Below are 17834 nucleotides of genomic sequence, written 5' to 3'. Positions count from 1 at the left end.
CACTTTTACTCTGTACTTTGTCTGTCCTGTTACAGCTAATATTTGTTTGTGGCAATTCTTGAATCAAGTCAAATGCATTGGAAACAATTAGAATGATGTCATAGTACCGGGAGTAATTCGCTTTTCAAAAAAGAAAAAAATAAGTCCCTTTCAGAACAAATTGGCTTGTGAAAGTATTTTTGGCCAAAGAGAATGTATTAATAAAAAAGTGCATTTAAAAAAAATCTCACAACATAAACACCTGCCTTAGCCAGGTGAACAAATCTCTGATGACCAAAGCAGACTTCTTGCCCTCCGTTATCTCTCCAAAAGATAACATCACCTCCGTAGCCTCAGTGGCCCCGGATTTTGGATAAAGGTTGTAAGGTGGAGAGGGCAGAGCACCATCTCTCTCTCTCTCTCTCTCTCTCTCTCTCTCTCTCTCTTATTCTCGCTCAAACACGCGCACGCGTTCACACACCCTTCAGAGTCGCCGCACTTTCAAGTGATGTATTTTGACTCCCAATTTCATAACTTTTAAGTTAAACCTTAAGAAGGAAAAATGAAACGGAGAATGAGAGACAGTCGGGAGGGCGGTATGTAAGCACGGACACGGATCCAAAACGAACATTTCTCAGGGATTTCGGCAGCAACGCCCGCTCTGCGCTCCCAAAACTCCCTCTCACCGCCGCACAACCGCAGACGGTCAGCCAAGCCAACACAACACTCCTGCCATACCTTTCACACACACACACACACACACACACACACACACACACACACACACACACACACACACACACACACATAGGGAAATAATAGAGAGACAGAGTAAATTTATCCTTGTGTGTGTCTGTATCTGTGTGTGTGCAACAGAGGTTGGTGGGTGTTGGCTTTATACATCAGGGACACTTATCTTGGCTCCAAGTGCAGGCTTATTCTTTTCAACATTGTAGGCTACTTTCAAATCACACACACATGCAGAGACTTCTGCAACTGGACAGAGTTGAGCTGGGCTGGGTAGGGGTTGACTGTGGTTGAATGCCTTTCCAGTCATGCTCCATAGACAAGCCTCTGGCCTTCTTTCCTACTACTGGCTCTCTCTGTCTTTGCACCTGTGTCTGGGCTCTTTTTCACCACTCACCACAATGCTGCAAGGGACACGAGTGTAAATGTTGTGAAGAGGGATTTGAACCACATTTTGGTGATGAGGTATGGGCCTGTCTGGTACTCTTAAGCCCAGATGGAAGGGTTCAGAGCAGGAACTATAGCACATCTTGAAGTAAGAAAAAGCAGGCAGAGTAGCTCAGCTCTATTCATTTACAGTATAAAAAAAGCCTAAGCGTAGTAGGCCTTTTGGCTTAACAGTAGAAGGAGATTTGTATTTTGTAGTAACAGATTTTTCCAAAGGTTCACATTGTGAAATGAAATTTATGCTACACAAATGATCTATTGGAAAAGAGCAATACTGTATCTTAGGTCATCAGTACAAACTGGGTGCAAAGAGAAAAACAAAAGACAACTAAAAGGCAGTAGAAGGCAAATCTGGGGTATGTTCCCCAGTTTTTTCAGGTTTGATACCTTCACTCATCAGACACTGGGACGATTTTATGTTGTCCTTTCACGTCAGGGACCAAGGCAGATGGAGCTCTGTATGTCTGTATGTTCTCAAACTTTGGACCTGCCCCTCTGTTCTGACATCAGAAATGTTGACATAAAAGAACAATTTTAGTCATTACTCAAAATCCGCGTTTTAAGACTAGACTTTGGTGTCCCCCAGAACTTTGCATTGTCTTAATTTCACTTTTATTTACATTGTCTTTCACGCAATAGGCTTTAAACTATGTTTATATTGTTAGGAACTTCCTGTATGTTAGGCGCTTTAAAAAGAATAAAAAATTAAGGCCAGTCTTCACAATAAGCAGTTACATCAATGTACGTTACCTTTGCATGCCGCTGAAATAAAAAACCTACATCGACAACCTTTAAAATAACAAAAGTCACATGAAGCCAACCAGACCTTTTCTTTGCTCTTCTCTCCTTCTGTCACCTTTCTTTTGCCCATTCATTTTCTGCCTGACCTATCTCTCTCTTTAATCTCTCTGGCTGTTTTTTTTTTTTATCTGCTCACTCTGTCCCTCCCTCTGTTTGCAGCCAGCATATTGATTGCCCATGTCTTTGCCTCTGCAGCTCCTGCTTATTGATCCTTAACTAAGACACACAAACTTGTATGCACAAACATCCTCAGATACATGGATGTACCTTTCCCATTTCCCAATAGCCCAAAAACCATCTTACTTTGCAGCCCAGCTTTGTCACACACATTGTTCATACATGTACATGTGCATGTGCTCCCATGTGCATAAACAGAACCAAAGCAGCACTCACCAGGACACCAGATATTTTTTGCATATACCCTCTGTTGTGTTGAATAGACTTGGCATTGATGGACGTTATGCCTTTGTGCTCCTCTCGTGACTCATTAAAGTGAATGAGACCCGTGTGTGTTTGTGTTGGTGTGAGTCTGGGGCCCTGTAGCTGCTGTAGGTCTGGGCCCAGCTCTCTCTTCGTATTTTTCTCTTTCTCTTTGACTGGGCCTGCAGGCTTCTTCCAGGGAGCCTGGTCAATATGGTCATTCTGTCAAGCAATTAACATCGATCAGCGCTCGTCAATACCGTCAGCACCCAGACAAAGACCCAGGGTGCATTGCGTGCGCTCGCCCTTTCTCTATCACAGTCCAACAAATCCCCAAACAGCACTCTCATTATATGAGGGCATTCTGCCCTGACCCCAAGGTCATCATGCAGGATTCAATGTTATGGGTGACTGGAGTACAACCTAATGCAGAGCTCAGAGGGTTCTGAGCCGCAGGCCAGTTGTTGACTCATTATTGCAGTTGTGCATACATGTGTGGAGGTGTGGAGAGGGAGTGAAATAGTTTGGTTTAGATATAGGCAAAGACAAGTTGGCAGGCATGCAATATTGTCCCCCTGCTGTTTATTCCAAAGCGCTAGACATTTTGAAAACTTTGAACAGTATAAATGCAATCCATCATTCTGGTGACATACTGTGCGGACTTGGAAATTTCAGATGTGTCAAGTGCAGTGGATTGTGTCCAATTAACTTTGTCTATAAGATATGGGCTGTATATGTTAGCATGTGAAGAGGGATCAGGCCTGTGTGTATGTGGGATCTCAAAAGGGAGAAGAAGACTTGTGGCTTTGATTAATACCTGCAGACATGGACCCTAAACTTCACATCAGATGTTGAGATGTCAGCCTAACATTGGTTTCTGGTATAGATATCCCTACTCTGTTAATCATGGGCCAAGTTTAAACTGTTCCCCAATGTGTAAATGTATGAGACACTTAATAAAGGCCCTTTGATGACAGGGGGCCCATGCAAAGTCAAGGAATGTGTACAGTGTGCCTGGCTTTGAAATGAGAACCTGTTCGCCACTTGTCTGCATCTGCAAGATGAGAGAATCGACAGCTGCAACTAAGCAAGAGCAGGAATTAATTAGTGGAGAGCAATAGCGAGCCATGGCTGAGATGAAGAGAAGAGCAAAATATTGTTTTTATTAGCAGCGATGTTGGTGGTGCACAGCCTGCTCCCTTCTCTTGCTTAGGAAGATTAATCCAGTGAATATGAACGTTTACTCCGCTCCATCTCAGAATCCATTGCAGCTGTTGTCTCTATACATAGCCCAGCTGAGGCACTGGAATAACTTTACTTTGACACTTTCAAGTTGGAGGGTTTGATGCTGCTTTGGACTCATGTCAGGGTAATTATTCACGCAATCTATCTTGTCACTGTTAGGCCAAGTCCTAGTCCTACAGAGTGAATTGTGCTCAGGTAGTTGAGTTTCTCAGACACCTGTATTCTGGTCAGCAGTACAGTTTTAATTATGTAAGTTATTTAGTGGTTTATTGTCATTATTCTGAATGAGCTTTGACAAAGTACGTAATAATACAAAACATGTGTACCTTGATTAACAAAGAGCATAACGCTGCCTCTACAGTATATCCAGAAACATATCAAATCCAGCAGCGGGACTGTCTCATCATTGCCTTGGTGCCATCTGGCAAGACCACTTGTTGAAGTTTGGATATTTTGCACTGATGAAGTGGTATGTGAAAAAAAAAAACATAACAAAACAAAACAAAACAAAACAAATACATAAAGACATCAAACTTGGAAGGCGCCATCTTTATGCACCTGGATCATATATCAATAACATAAGGAACTCATGACAGAACCTCATACCAGAGGCCAACTATTCAAAAACGTTTGACCATCCCAATAGGATTAAACTGGAGGCTGAAATGAATTTCATCAACAACAAGGAACAGCTGAACATTTAAATTGCCAGTGATGTCCAAAACTAGCGATATATGCTACAAAACTACAAGATAAACTAATAAAAATCAAGTGGCGAGATGTACGACAGGAGTGGCACTGCACTCTGTGACGCAGCTGGGGCTGTTTTGTGTGCTCTGCGAGGATGTACAAGTTAATTGCTTTTGACCAATGATGTTTTACATAAATATGCAATGCTCTGCGACTGGGTGGATGTTTGTTTAATTATGGTCCTTGTGGTTGTGTGTGTTTGGTTGAGGGAGTGTGCCATGACCCTCAGTGACAGCCTGTGCACAGCTGAGCGCGTGGGGTTTGTGGCTATAGTGTGAATGGTTACTGGTTATATGAAAAGATTGTGTCAACAGGGGTATGCATAAAGTTGTACGTTCCATGGCTGAAATGTGTGTAAGAGAGTTCTCCTGCTTCCCATTCACTGTGATGTGAATTGCAGCTGTGGTTTGTGTTGGACGCTGATGTGGCGTGGCTGTTTTTTTTTCTTCCCGTTTCATGTTCAGATGCTCAGTGATGGAATCCATGAGCATGGTAACCTTCACTCCTGTCATCTTTTTCTGTTCATGTCTTCCACACTCCTCCCTTTTCTCTTCCTCCCCCTTGTTTTCAGTAAGTGCCCTTTACTCTTCCCTTCTCCTCTGCTCTGCTCTCCTTTGTTCTGCTTCAACTCCTGCTCAGTGGGTCCATTTCTCCCATTCTGTTTTTTCCCTTTCCCTGCCTCTTTAGCCTTGCCACTGGGCAGAGGAGGAACTGTAATGTTTATGAAACCCTTTAATGTGCTATGTAATTACCCTGGCAACACCTCCCATCATTACTCATGCCAATAAAGCACCTTCAAATTGACATGTCAGAGTCGGAGAGAAAAAGAAAGAGCGAGGGGGCATAGCACACACTTTCCATCATCTGTCCTCTTTTACCATTAATCTCTCTCCTTTTCTGGTCTTTCCGCAGTCTCCATTTGTTCATCTTTGTTTTGTCATTTCTTTCATTCTTTCCATCCACAGTTCCTTCCTCTCTGTCTGCATTGCCTTCACTCTGGCTATCTGTGACTTCTTCCAGATGCCCAGGTGGCAGGCAATTACAGCAGAACTGCTTTTGGAATAATAATAATAATAATGATAAAAAAAAACATTCTTAAACTTCCTCCACAGACTCTGTTTTAGGAATACTTCTCTGCATGTTGGAAAGAGAGTGAATGGGGAAGAAAGGAGAGGAAGAGAGTGCAAATTATAAAAAATAACACTTAAGGTAGGAGTGTAAATGAGGATGCATAAAATAGGCAGGCAGCTGCTGAAGCAGGCATGAATGATGCATTCCAGAAACTAATTGTTGTGAGTAATGCAGAAATGTTTGTTTATGCTAAAAACTTCCATATGCAATTAACACATAGTCTTACAGCAGTCCCTCCCTTTCCAGCGCACCCACCCATACTAGTCCTCCGGTCACTATACCTCCCACTTAGACAGCTGAGGCCCTAGCCCTTCTTGTGTTAGCACTTATGCTAAGACCCCAAGCTTTTCCCAAACTGTAATGTGAATGCTAAAGCCCCCTTTAAGCTCTTACTCTAATACCCTTTGCACACCTTCTTTTCATTATTGTCTTATTCTTCCTTTGTCCTGGCAAAAATCATCATTTGTAAGACAAATATTATAACAAATTAAGCAGCAAAAACAATGGGTGGGTGTCTACCTGACGTCAGCCTGCATTTCATTAGCAATCGCTAGGCTAACACATTCCATATGGAGTAGCCTGCAGGGTAGCCCCCTGCTGCCCAGGCCCAGCCCAGCCCAACCCAGCATGGCCCAGCTCAACTTGGTTGCCACAATCTGCCCCCACCCTCATTCTCAGTCGGCCCCCAGTTTGGACCCCATCCGGGCCCCCACCATTATGTCATCTTTAATTTGGACTTGTCACACATCACCTGACACCTACCCCCGTCATGCTGTAACCTTTTGTCCCGTTGGAGCAAAAAAGCACTCCGGAGGATTTCTCCCCTCTCTTTTTCTCTCCCACTTTGCCTGTTGTTTTATTCTCCCTTTTCTTCTCATTCTTCCTCTTTCTCTCACGCTCTCTCCCCTCACTCACACTCTCTCTGTTGCTTCTGTCACTTTCTCCCTTTCTCTCCTCAGCCTCTCACTCCATTTAGGCCCACCTGCCTTTCACCATTCAAACACAGGTCTGATGTGTGCCCGTGTGTGTGTTAGAATTGGTGGGAACAATGAAGAAAAATTGAGACAGGATTTTGATGACACATCGGCTCAGTCACCCAGAGCCCTTTTTCCTAGACCCCCGACAAATGAGCTGAATGACGATGATGTATGGGAAGTGACAGTCACAGGGAAAGTAAAGTGTTCTGGAGAGAGCTAAATTATAGAGCATGACAGGATTCTGGAGTGAGACGAGTGTGTTGGACAGAGTGGTGGACTTCTGGAGAGCGGCACGGCCTTGGAGCTGTCTCCTGTGATGGAAACATGGAATGTGATGGATCTCTGGAATTTGCTTGAGGAAGAACAATAGACAAAAAAAAATGCAAAGAAACATAGAAATAAAGAAGAGATGCATGACAATAATCAGGAAGTTATGTGTTCAGTGTGTTCTGAAACAAAGCTGTGCTTATAGCGTTTTGTTCTTGGGTCTGCACATACTTATACATACTGAGCATCGCTTGTACGTGTGTGTGTGTGTGTGTGTGTGTGTGTGTGTGTGTGTGTGTGTGTGTGTGTGTGTGTGTGTGTGTAACCATGTGTGTTCCATAAGGCCCCAGTGCACTAGCGTTGCCTTGCACACACCCATGTGACTTGCTGGGTGTCTCTGGTAGCCATCCCTCATCACTGCTCTGTTCCCTCAGGTTTCTGTTGTTGGCTTAAATCTCCTCTTCTGCTATGCTGCTTTATTCTTTGTGTTAAGCACTATTCTATTGTACTCTAATCTATTCTATTGTTTAAAGCGTAACTACCTGGGGCACTGACATAGTTTGTTACAAATGATACGATACATTTTTTATTATCTTTGACTGCTTTGAAAGGCTAAGAAGGACTGATGGAGGATTAAACTGTAGTGACAATAAACTGAGTTTTTAGAGCTCTATTTTTGTATCGTGCAAGTCATGGGTTCAATTAGCCTCTGTAATAAAAAGATGAATGAATCAAGTAGTGACAGCTGGTAGACAACTATTAGGTTAAATTATTCTCTTCAGCTCAATAGCCTGTATTCAGCCGCGTTGGGGGAAAGTAATTTTTATTATGAAGGAACTATTTTGGACCCTAATGATCCTGTGAGAACTGCGCTGACCCAAGTGAAAGGAAACTTCAGAGGCTATAAATACCCAAACAGCTACACATTGGATAAAATACTGAAAGTGGAAAAAGAACAGAGAAACACATAACAACAACATCAAATTGACTTGTTGTTTTGATATAATTCTTTAGTCTGGCTATTAACCAAAGCCAAAAAATATTCCCACACAGCCACCAAATGCTAAAGAAATCAAACAAATAGATGCTTTCATATAAACCCATGGGTCACAGCATGGAAATCATGGCCTTTATAGGCACAATGATTATCTTTGAGAGGTTTTTGTTGAATAGGGTAACTTGTCACTACTGAGAAAACGAAAAATGAGAATAACCTGCAAGAAACTGTATACAGGTACGTAACAAAGAATGTTTTCACTCTACACTTCTTCTTTTAGTTGCTGCTTTTAGAGGTCACCACAGCGGATCATCTGCCTCCATCTCACTTTATCCCTCTTCTGCCACATCAACACTCTGCATGTGCTCCATCACTACATCCATAAATCTTCTCTGTGGTCTTCCTCTTTTCCTCGTGCCTGGCAGCTCCATATTCAGTATAATTTGTTCAGTATATCCACTAACCCTCCTCTGCACATATCCAAACCACCTTAACCTGGAAAACTAAGTACATCCCATGATTCAGTAGCTTGCAGAACCGCCTTTAGCAGCAATAAATTTAAGTAATTGGTTTTTGTTTGGCTTTATCAGTCTCTCATATCTTTGTGGAAGAATTTTGGAAAACTACCCTTTACAACATTGCTTCAATTTTTTTGCAAACATTCATTTATCCATAGCTCTGTCATGGTCCAACCACAGCATTACAGTTGTGTTGATATGTAGACTTTGACTAGGCCTGCAGTCAAGTTTTTTTTCCTTGTAATGCTGTACTTGGGATCATTTTCCTGTCCAGTTTTAGCTAAGCTTTACCTGCCAGACAGATGGCCTCACATATGATTCTGGAATACTTTGGTATACAGACAAGTTTATGTTTCACTTAATGGCTGATGGCATCCACATTCTGTGGCTGCAAAACAAGCCCAAATCATCACCCCTCCACCGCCATGTTTTATAGTTGATTGAAGATGTTTGTGTCCTCATACTATGAATGGTTTTCTTCAAATCTAGCACTGAGCATTATGGGCACATATCTCGACTTTGGTCTTGATGTCTCCAATGGGCAATGTTCCAGAAGTCTTGAAGTTTGTTCAGATGCAACTTTGCAAACCTAAGCCCTGCTACCCTGTTGTTTTCAGAAGAATTCTTAAAGGCTCTTTCAAAGGAGATTTTCTCCTTGAACTCCTTCCAAACAAGCCATACTTGTTCAGTCTTTTAATATTTGTGATGTCATGAACTTTAACATTTAACATGCTGAGGCCTGTAGAGTCTTAGATGTAGCTTTTGGCTTTTTTGCAATTTCTCTGAGAATTGCACTGTCTGACACTGGAGTGTATTTGCTGGGACGTCCACTCCTGGGAAGATTGTGGTATTTAGGTGTGCTAACAAACACACCAGGCCAGCACCCTGCCAAAATGTCTGTTTTTATAGGGCTGCTAACACTTGCTGATGATAAGTTAATCAAGTGGTTTTGATTAGCAACACCTGGCTCCCACTGACCTTTTTAATTCCTGTGGAAGCTGTAAGGGTGTGCTTAGTTTTTCACAGAACTGCAAAGAATCTTACGAAAAGTTTCTTTTTAAGATGAATGAACAAATGCATAAAAGAGGAATTTAAAACAAATATCTTCCAGCAGTGCAGGCTTTAGAATGTACAGCATAGGTAGGTGATTACAGACTGGTCCAAAAAAACAACTCTATCGCTAATTTTCTCACTCATGACAAATATACTTTGGATAGACTTTAATATTATTCACTTTTTAAAACTGGCTGCTTTGATTGACAGATAGTATCAATCAAAGCAGCTTGCTAATGTTTGCTGAAAACTTAGCAGTTTGCTCTTTTATCCTAAGATGTTTACTTTTGATCCCAGTGATGGGCATGGAGTTTCCAAACTACTGGGTGATATCATGGTGGCTATTTGCACCTTTAAAAAAAAAATCCTATCATATACCATAAATGGACCCAGGACAACTGTTTTCAATTCACAATTCCAGTATTTGGACTGCAGTACACTGAGTTGTCTTTTCACATAAAATAAGACAATGAATATGAATCTGTTCTTCTTTTTTTGTATCATTAGTTTCTGAGTTCTGTTTAGTCTACATCACACTTCATTTATAGATCTCATATAGGTAATACATGAAGGTTTTCACCTTTTTTCTGCAATGAAACAGAGATGTAGCACTGCAGCTGTGTTTCCAACCAATAACTGTCACATTATGTGAGCTGTACTTTCAACACACAGCTAAAATCACAATGCTTACGTATTCAAAGTAGTGCGACTGGCTTATAAAATGACAGTGGTGGAATGGTAAATACCAGAGTGACAACATCAGACGTTTGTTTAGTGAGTTTCGAGTGTCTGGTTGCACAGTATGCTCAGTAGCAGAGTGTTTTCAGTGGCTGTGGTCTGTGTGTGTGTGTGTGAGAACGTACAGTTTGCTCATATGAGTGCACTTTATAATAAGCGTGTGTGTATGTTTGTTAATCGAGTCAGTAGCTTGTTCATCCAGTAGCTGTGTGTGTGCGTGTGTGTGTGTGTGTGTGTGTGTGTGTGTGTGTGTGTGTGTGTGTGTGTGTGTGTGTATGTGTGTGTGTGTGCTGGCTCTCTGTGGGGTTGTCGGTTTTTCATGCTGGTTGGAAGTTTATGATCAGTATTTTCCGGCTTGCATGACTTAGCGTGTGAAAATCCATTCACACCCAACACAAACACACACACACGCCTACACACAAACACCCATACATAGACACACACACAGTAATGGTGTGGATCTTGATGATATTCCATGTTGTGTCCCTTACAGTATGGTAGTCTTGGTAGCGGTGCTTTGTGGGGGGAGTCAGTGCGTGTGTGTATGTAACTTTGTGTATTTGTGAGTGCAGCTGCATGTCGGTGTGTGTGGAATGAGTGTAAAAGACATCAGACACCGCCGTTAATGGGTTTAATCAATGACAGATGAAATTCTTGTTGTTTTTCTCACCGCAGCACCGTCTGCTCCAATAGAAACAAGGCACAGAATGTGCAGAGAGGTTGATGGGGAGGACTGAGTTTGGAAATCTCACTTATACGTTCAGCCGCCATACATATACATACAAACACTTGCACACATATTCATAAACCCAGAGAGGAAAGTCGCTCTATTGGCATGAACCGGCTTGCATTTTCCTCTGCCATAGAGTTTACGAACTGCATGAAATATGCATATTACAAATAAACTATGCATAGACTGGTTACTCATATATGTCCACACACACTCACTCACATACACGCACTTGCCAAAGTTTTTTCTGTGCTCCAGCTGGGGACCCAGCTGCAGTGATGTCATTGCTCGCTGCCACTTTGCTGATTGTGACTCTTATTGAAAGCAGAGCAATTTGATTCAGCTTCAAGAGCGGTCACAGTGCAAAGACATGCACATGCATACACACAATGCACCAAAACTAAAATAGATTATGCACGTACGCCCCCGTCAGTTCATTCCATCAGCATATTTTGAGTGTGCGCACACATGGACACACAAAGTGCTTTAATGTTGGATCATAGTGGCCACATCACTTTCACAGCACTTTTCCAAAGTAGACAAACAGATTGAATGCTCAGGAGATGAGATGGAAAGCAGGGTTAGAGAGAAGGAAAGAAAAAAAATATGCCCTTGAAGACTTGATTTTGACAAAGAGAAAGATAAGAAGAGAGAGAGGTAAGAACGCAGTATTGACAGTTTACTTTGAGAGTTGAGATAAGAGAGATGAATTTACGCAATGAGGGAATGTCTCCTTCGCCAGGCTATCCCCAAATACATCCATCTCCTTCACACATACACGTTTATGCACACAAACAGCTACTACACTGCACACTGACAAATAAAATCTCATAACTGTGTGCAGATTTGCGTACGTACAGGCACACACCCCAAATAGTTCACCAGAACTTCTTTTAAACGATCAAGCTTTTCTTCAAAACATCATTCTCTTCTTAACCTCCTCATCAGACACACACACACACATTGACAAAATCAGTTACAAGGCTCTCTGAAAGTCCTGCCAGTGTAAAACCTGCAAACATATGAGAACAGGCCTGAACATCTGGAGTTGTCCCAGCAACCCCCCCCCCCCTTTCTGGTCTTTGCACTGTGTCCTCAATGCCAGTGGCACAATTTCAAGTTCTTAACCCTGCATCAGTTCCTCCGTGAGACCTTTCTACCCATTCATGTCCTTTTCGCCTGGTCCCCTTCACCGTCCCCCTTTTGCTGCCACCCCACCCCACCCCACCTATCCCCTCCTCCCTCCCTCTGCCTTGTATACACTCGTCTGTTGGCATGTCCTCTGTCTTTCCAACCTTTGAAGGCTTTTCAGGCTGCTAATAAAAGACAGGTCCCCACCACAACAAAAGAGCTCAGCGCTGCCTTTGAATAAACAGTTTATTTCGCTTCCCCCCCTCCCTCCTCATCAGCCCCTCACCACCCCCACCCCGCCTCCCATGCACCCTACCCCACCCCTGTGTGTGCTTTTTCACTCTTGGCTAAGGGGGAAATATGTGCACTTGCTATGTTTTTTTTCCATGTGATCACAATGCTCTGGAACAGATTAACAGAAGACGAGGGAGGGAGAGAGCGATGAAAAAGAGCAGAAGAACAGAAAGAGAGAGCAGGTAACTGTGGCAAAGTTGGCTTTTTTGTATGTGTGTATGTCTGTATCTATCAATCTATCAATTGCATATTGGAACAGATGCTCTCCTCCCATCTCAGCATCTTATCTTCAGAGCACAACAGCACACTCCTACAAGCACCTGTAGTCTGCACTCTGAGGTAAACTCCCTAAACCACATTAGGCCTGTGTACACTGGCAACACCTGGCTTTTCCCAGTGGGATTCAAATAAACATCTAGTTGAAGAGAGACCTGTTTTGTTGGATAAACTGGAACAACCTAGCTTTGAATCTGAGCGTAATCCACCACATCCAGGAGAATCACGTCAAAGTTAAGTTGACAATTTGTGCTGTTTACATGTGTAGAAATATTTCTCTGGCTAGAAGTGACTTGTAAGGCATATTTGAAAAGGCGTATTTTCCCCCAAATGTAAATAAGTTCTCAGTTTGTTGGACCTGGACCGAGTGTGGCCCTGCAAGCTGGAAAGACACTCAGCTACTGAACGGAGCCCCAACAGCTGGGCCAGGAGCAAGCTGGGTAGGACAAAATGCTCACTCCAGCAGACCTGTACAAACATAAATATGATTCAAAATATTTGAACTGCTTGAGGTGAACCTTAATTTGCCTCATCAAGACACTTATACAACCTCAACATGGCTGAAAATCACTTGGAAGATAAGTTTATTAAGCACTTGTTATATGTGTTTTTTGAGCAAATTCACCTACTTTTTTCCCCCTACTCATTGCAGCCCAACCCACACAAGCCACAGCCAGACTGTAATACAACCAAATGCTGCACTGGACCAAACCACAACTCACTACTTAACATCCACCAGCAAACTCTTTCAGTGTCTCATAACCTTTAGCTCTTTAGGGCTCTTTCTTTTCTTGTTTGTCCACTGCTCCTCCCTCTGCCTGCTTCTGTTTTAGCCTACCTTTGGCCTTCCTGTCCTCTCCTCTGGTTCACTCTTTGAGTCTTTCTGTCTTTCTTTATATAGGGTTGCACAAGAACACTGCCAGTTTTCCCAAAATAAACTTTTTTTTGGCTATTTTGACACTATAATCAAACCCATAAAGGCTAATGCTCTCAAATAGCCAGATGCATTTCTTCTTTAATGAGCGCAAAAGTTTTCAGCTGTGCTAACATTGCTGAAAAGGGGTTTTCTAATGATCAATTAGCCTTTTAACATGATAAATTTGCATTCGGTAACAGTGTGTGCCATTGGAACAGAGAAGCAATGGCTGCTGAAAATGGGCCTTTGCACAGCTACATAGATATTCCATTAAAAATTATGAATGATTTATAAATAATTATGTCATTAATCATTAATTGCCATGTACATGTCTGATCAATTTTATGTTATTTTAATTAAAACCAAATGTGTGTTTCTTTCAAAAACAGCAACATTTCTCAATAAGTAGTTTTCAGTGGTAGCATAGATACTTATATAAGTATGTGTTCATGTGTGCATGTGTGTGCATGTGTGTGTTCTTGTGTGTGTGTGTGTGTGTGTGTGTGTGTGTGTGTGTCTGTGTGTCTGTGTGTCTGTGTGTGTGTGTGTCTGTATGAGCCACCACAGGCTTGTTGGAGCTATTAGAGTGCTGGCTGAGGAGCACAGCATAGAAGCTCCAGATGGGCAACTTGAGGTAGACACATGTAGATTCACATAACACATACACACCGTCAATACACACAAAAGACATACAATGTCCACAGACACACTGTGCATATTAATGATGACAGAGTGACCGAAGGAAAATTAATACCTACAATACGCACAAGTTCATAAACAGACTTTGAAATGTATGCAAGCAGTTAATTGCACACACACGTTTACTTGCACACAGCTGGTATGCACAGCTGCTGCACACTCGCCCCATGATGCTCGCAGTGAATGATGGACAGAGTGAAAGTGAGGACGGGTGACACAAAAGAGCATCCCTTCATCTCTGTCACTCAGCTAATCCCTCTCCTCTCTCGCCCATTACTTCACTCTACTTCTCGCCAGCGAACCCCCTCCCCCAAAACCCTCGCCCTGTTCTGTGCGTCAGCCGCTAACTCTTTTCCTTTTCTGTTTTCCTACTTTCCTCTCCAACATCTATCTTTTTCTCTCTTTTCCTTTTTCCTACTCCTACTTTCCTTTGTTTGGTGCTATATTTAAAAAAAAAAAAAAAAGAGGGGAAATTTGGCTTAAAACCAAAGTAAAAGCAGTGATGTACTACAATGGTAGTGGGCAACATTTCAATACTGTAACTGCAACATTTTTAGCTACTATTTTACAGAAACATTACATTAAAACTAATTGCCAAATGCAGCTGTCAAATAAGTTAACTTCTATTAAAAGTAAGATTGCTCTTATGAATTTAAAGTATACAGTACAGTACCTGAGCAGATCTCATTTTCCAAAATGGGTTACTAGCACCTGCACAGACAGGGATGTTTTGAAATGCTTACAAATCAGTGTGTTTTTCTCTGTCCTATAATTTGTAACATTTATTTGCCTCTATAACCCAATCTCTTATAGTTGTGCACTATGATTTGTTGCATAAGGGATTTTTTTAAACCAAACGTTTTTGAAAATATGATTCTCTCCACCTTTCTGCTTTGCAGTGTTCATTGTGTTGGTGTAAACTTTTTTAATTCAGCTTTTTTACTCTCATAAAAAAATACTACAGCTCACACTTATTTTTTGCACAGCAGCCTGGCTAGAATTTCATATTTTCCCAGCAACATTCATTTTGCATCTCCCTCTTGGCCAACAGGAATTTACTGCTAGCTACAGTGTTACCCCTATGGTTCTCCCATTTGTCATCCGTCAGGCCCAGCAAAGTTATTGGAACGTTGCAGTTGTGCTTCCCGTGGCGTGGATGCGGCTGGCGGGCACGTTCTTGGGGTTACAGTAAAACAAGCATCTAATGACACCCCCTGTAACCACAGCAAAGGGGGGGCACGCGTCACCAGTGCTAACCCAGGAAATGCTTTGGTTGGCCACAGGGTAATTGGGACTGTCCCATGTAATTTGGGCAGAGAGGCAGGCAAGTCTGGCCAGAACTCCTGCACTTGTCTCTCCCTGGCTGTTGGTCAACCCCACAGCACCACAGAAATGACAAAGAGATGGAGAGCTGAAGTAGATAGGGTACCGAAAAGAAATTGAAAGAACGACTTGAGACAGAATACTGAGAGGCCGCATGAAAAGAAATCAGTGAATAGAGCAGAAGGAAAGTGCAGAGATTGACAGACTGGATTAGTGGTGTGTTGATGTGTGTGTGTATGTGTTTAAAGAAGTGTCACAGCAAAGGAAGAGAAAGTGAAGCGTGGCGTGTGTATGGTGGGCATTATTTTTCCCTGTGCAGGTTCCCCTGCGCTGAGGCAGATGGAAAATAGGAAAGGGGAGCAGGGGGAAATTCAGCTTAGTCAGGTCTTCTGCTCCAGCAGTGTACTCATCAGTGTGTGTCTGTGTGTGTGTGTGTGTGTGTGTGTGTGTGTGTGTGTGTGTGTGTTTTCTCTGTCTGTCAGGTCCTCTTCACAAGCTCCGCTCACTTTAAGTGGGACAGACAGCTCAAAGACTAAAGAGCTCTCTGTGTGCTGGCCTGAAACCACAGGTGTGTGTTTGTGCACAGACACTTGTATGTACTGTATGTGTGTGTGTGTGTGTGTGTGTGTGTGTGTGTGTGTGTGTGTGTGTGTGTGTAAAAATTTTCTGTGCATATATTTCTGTTTTCTGTGCACAGGTTTAAATGTGGTTATTATGCATCTGTGTGTATTTAGACATTTTTTGTAGTGTGTGTTAGTGTGTATGCCTTCATTTAACACTGTTTAGCTTTGATGTGACTAGTTATCAGGTGTTTCTGTGTATGTGTGCATAGCTGTCTGCATGTGCACCTACGTATGTGTAGCCTTAAACCTCACTAAACACAGAACTACGTACTAGAGTGTGTGTAATGTCTCTCTCTGTGTTTGTAATGGCTACTGTGTTATACCTGTCTGTCTCCAAAGATCTTTTCGTATTAGTGGAATTAGACGGCTTCTTCCGCATGTTGTCTGCGTGTGTGTGATCTGTCTGTGTTTCTTTAGCTCACTTGTGTGTGTGTTTGTGTAGCTAGGGAGCAATATGTCTGCTTACTGCGTATGCATGTGCATGAGTGTGCATATAGAAATGTGCAAGAATGTGTGTTTCAGGCATCGGGGTCACCGACAGGTCCTCATCTGCTCAGACCAGACCAGACAATGAGGAGGGGAGCGGCATGGTGTGGTGCAGAGTACATCGGTGTGTCGTGGAGCAGCCTCCAATCTGGGACATGGCCTTGGGCTGTAACTAAATGAAAAATGAAAGAGCACAGCAGCAGGGCCTTAAATGTTTCCAAATCTGAGACTGACTAAATCGTGCTAAACATAAAAACATACACAGAGGAGACTTTAAGCAGATCTCCCGCAGAACAGCACCCCATGACCTGCTTTCAGGGCCTTGTTTTGGCTCAAGTCCAAACCCGGTCAGGTACACACCGAAGGCAAATTCCCTACTAGCAGACTCCCTTTATTTACCTTTCCAATGCTGCTTTGTTTTCAGGATTAATCAGAGTGTAGCGTTCACAAGAAGAATCCATGACTGTAATTGAATGCATTTTTAACTTCAATAAACAACATATTTAGCAAGTGTTGTTGTTGTTTTTGCCCCAGATGCTTGCGTAACAGTAATATGTTTAACAAAGCACAGATGCTGAATTAGCCTGAAGACATAGGTCTGCATTACAGAGGGAGAAAGACAAGGAAACAAACTTTTTAAGAATGTCCCTACCTTTCACATTGCTACAAAACACACTACCTCATCAAGCCAAGGCCAAAGGCTGAGTCCAAAGAAAGCAAAAACAAAAACCCCAAAACACTCTGACCTTTCTTGAGATCAGGCTGACCTATTAAACTGGTATCATGTTTTGTTTGTGACATTTGGGCTGTGCACTCCACATGTAGCTCATTGGGGGTGGGGGTGGGGGGGTTACAGGAATAGGCTTAAGTGAAAACACAGGGGAGGCGGAGAGAAGGAGATGGTGTAAAATGTGATGAAAGAGGAGATGAGAAGGAACACAAAGGGAGAAATATACAGAGAGAGAGTCTAAATGGCTTGGGATGAGGCAAACGTGTTCTGTCATACAGAGGGAGTACGAGGTACTAATACAATTTTAAGCCTTTTGTGCTGCAGTTGAGGTTACGAGTTCTTTCAATTCAGGAAGGACTCTCCAAAACTGTTCCAGTACTCCTGCACCAGTACAGCAGACAACGCCAAAGCTCTGCACAGCTGGGAAAGTCCAATCTGACTCATTTGTGGACTTCATTCAAATTCTATGCATCTACAGATGGAGAAATAGTGCTGCAGTGCAAATAAGTTTGGAATACTGAAATGCAACGGTGTGCAGCTCACATTCTCTTCTCGT

At 42.5% G+C, this 17834-nt stretch overlaps 2 long non-coding RNA genes across 2 annotated transcripts in view; both read left to right on the top strand.

The window, feature by feature from the left end:
• Positions 1 to 17834, top strand: part of LOC106098194 (uncharacterized) — a 45826-nt gene that overhangs the window by 7664 nt on the left and 20328 nt on the right. The gene's annotated exons all lie outside the window — the stretch shown is intronic.
• LOC106098195 (uncharacterized) lies at positions 15921 to 17058 on the top strand. The gene is made up of 2 exons (XR_001224337.1): positions 15921 to 16007; positions 16585 to 17058. It is a non-coding gene; the product is annotated as an uncharacterized LOC106098195 (long non-coding RNA).

The sequence above is a fragment of the Oreochromis niloticus genome, linkage group LG2 (genome assembly GCF_001858045.2).
Source record: "Oreochromis niloticus isolate F11D_XX linkage group LG2, O_niloticus_UMD_NMBU, whole genome shotgun sequence".
Taxonomy (NCBI): domain Eukaryota; kingdom Metazoa; phylum Chordata; class Actinopteri; order Cichliformes; family Cichlidae; genus Oreochromis; species Oreochromis niloticus.
Note: the sequence above shows the minus strand (reverse complement) of the source record. Positions and strands in the feature narration are given on the sequence as shown.